Source organism: Myotis lucifugus, unplaced genomic scaffold (genome assembly GCF_000147115.1).
Source record: "Myotis lucifugus unplaced genomic scaffold, Myoluc2.0 scaffold_775, whole genome shotgun sequence".
NCBI lineage: Eukaryota > Metazoa > Chordata > Mammalia > Chiroptera > Vespertilionidae > Myotis > Myotis lucifugus.
In genome coordinates this window covers 219,911-222,474 of record NW_005871823.1, presented here as the reverse complement: position 1 = coordinate 222,474, position 2,564 = coordinate 219,911, and the positions used below count along the sequence as shown (strand labels likewise).

Here is a 2,564-nt window from a genome sequence, read left to right as displayed (position 1 = left end):
CCCGGGCTCGAGGCCGGGTTTCCCGTGACCTCTGCTTTGCCCGGGTCCCGCAGTTTCTTCTACATCAAGTTTCTAGGTTCTTTGTAGCCAGACTTGAAAGATGGAGAGGGGAACGGGGCACATGGAGGTGTGTCCTGGGACCCAGGGCCTCAGGACAGAGCTGCCCACCGCAGCCCCCGGCCCCAATTCCGATTTGTCACCAGGGGTCCCCACACGAAGCCCTTGCTTCTTTCCTTTTGTGTAACAAGCCCTCGGAGCTCTCAGGGCAGGGCCCGGCTCCCGGCTTAGCCGCTCTGGGCAACGGCACATGCAGTTGGGATAAAAACAGCAGCAAAGCCGGGCCGGCCTGGCTCAGGGGTTGAGGGTCGACCTAGGAACCAGGAGGTCAGGGTTCGGTCCCCGGGCGGGGCACAGGCCTGGGTTGCAGGCTCGACCCCCACTGTGGGGCGAGCAGGAGGCAGCCGACCCAGGACTCTCTCTGATTCATGTTTCTCTCTCGCTCTCTCTCCCTCGCCTGCCTCACAGGTCACGGCTTCTCTCCTGAAGCCAGAGCTCGGGGTGAGGACCACACGTCACTGCGGCACGCGGACACTTGTACGTTTTATTTAGGTTAATCAGCCATGGTACACGGTCTGCAGCTATGTGTGGTTAGTGGTGTACTTTCCCCATTAACTGGTACATGCCTCATAGATATATTCAATTAGGGTTATCGCCATGGGAACAAGATGCTGATTCGTCAACTGAAAATGCACTTCTTCTCACAGGATTCAAGTTTTCTGATCACACAGCAAAATTCAAAACAAAGGTGAAGAACGTCACACAGACGTCACCTGCACTGCGAGTTACACAACAGCCACGCTTTCCCCACTCAGGGAGGGTCCGAGGGCGCCGTCTCCACACCGGCTGCCGGACGAAGCTTCCTTCCTGCCCAGAGGCCCCGCGCTGGCACTGGGTCAGGCCTGGTTGTGACACTCCCGCCCGGGAAACCCTCGGGGTGACGCTCCCCAAATGCCGCGCTGGCACTGGTCCTCATCATGACCTTGGGAGCAGTGACTCATTTCTGCTCGACAGGAAAAGACCGGCCGGAATGGGGAAGGGCTCCATCCGCGAGGAGAGAGCGGGTCTGTTTATAAGTCATCTCTGCTGGATACACTTCTCTTCCATAAGGAACTGATCCAGAGATGCTCTGTGCATAGGAATATACTTGCAATAGGCCGCCCGCCCTCTGAAACGCACACCCAGGGAGGCGCACACAGGCCCTCCCTGTTTCCCAAGGGAGTCTGGATTTCAAATAAATAAACCCCAAATTTCAACCAAAACGAAACTGGTGGTGATGCCTCCATCTCTCCTGCGAGCTCACCGCCCCGGGGAGGGAGTGGAAACCGCCACCTCACAGAAGAGGGTCCGACTTGGGAGGGTTTCAGATGCGACATGCAGGCGTCAGTGGAGAGTGAACGCGGAGAGAGAGGAGGAGTCTGGTCTGTGTGTCGTGGGCAGATCCTGTTCCCAAGGTTGTATCTACGGAGCCGCGGCCAGAGGAGGGGCCACGGGTAAGACAGCGCGGTTTGCTCAGCAGCAATGAGATCTGGAGACTACAGCGTTACAGCTCGTCGATACCCTGCCAACGTGTCCGAAATCAAAGACCTGAAGACGCTAGGAGGCCCCGGGCAGCTGCTAGCACCTGGACGCCCTGCTCCCTGCCTGCCTGGGGCCGTGGCCGGGGGCTCCCAGGCCATGGCTGTGCTGGCGGCAGGACGGGTGGTCGAAGGTGCCTCTCCTGCAGCGGCCGGGCGTGCTGTCCTCCGGTTGTGTCCGCAACCCCTGAACTTGCCATGTCCAGCGCTTCCAGGGCCCCTGCTCCCGGTGCCCACGTGGTGACCCCAGGCAGTGGCTCTCACCCACCGTGTGCTCATCTGAGCGTTTTCTATGTACATGGTACCCGGACGCTCTTGCGGGACGCCTGTCGCCTGCTGTCACGGGAGAGTCTGTGGGAGCCCAAGGCCGAGGGCCCCCGTGGGGCTGGGCGAAGTGGAGGAGGGTGAGCGCCAGTTCCCAGGGCAGCCGGAGGCCGGGAGCCGGGACCCAGCACCGGGGAGGAGGCTCTCTTTGGTCACAAATTAGCTGACAGTTAAGGGGACACTAACCAGGGAGCGTGTGCTCAGCGTGGGGGGCGGGGGGGGGGCAGGCAGGTGTCTCACAATTGGCGCCGTGGGCTGAGGGTCTGGGGAGCCGGCCTCAGGTGGCCTCCTGCTCCAGGTCGTCCCCGCACAAGTGCCGCAGGAGCTGCTGGAGGTCGCGCTGGAGGTCATCCCGCTGCAGGGCCTCGGGCACATCCTCCAGGGACTCCAGGTGCACGCGCTTCCCACGCCGGTCCCTCACCACCGCCCGCTTCTGCGTGCGGGCCTTATGGAGCGTCGTCCTGGGGGGAGACCACACAGGGTTAGGCCTGCTCTGCCGAATTCACCGCTCACCATTTCGCACTGGCTCAGGGGAGCGGTTCATTCCCAGAGTGACCCCACTTAAACTGGCCTGGGGGAAACCACGTGAAACGCACTCAAAGCTTC

At 61.3% G+C, this 2,564-nt stretch overlaps 1 long non-coding RNA gene across 1 annotated transcript in view; it reads right to left on the bottom strand.

The window, feature by feature from the left end:
* Positions 1 to 587: 587 nt before the first annotated feature.
* Positions 588 to 2,564, bottom strand: part of LOC111823960 — a 6,694-nt gene continuing 4,717 nt past the window's right edge. The window contains exon 2 of the long non-coding RNA XR_002827070.1: positions 588 to 2,419. This is a non-coding gene — a long non-coding RNA (uncharacterized LOC111823960). The remainder of the gene's footprint in view (positions 2,420 to 2,564) is intronic.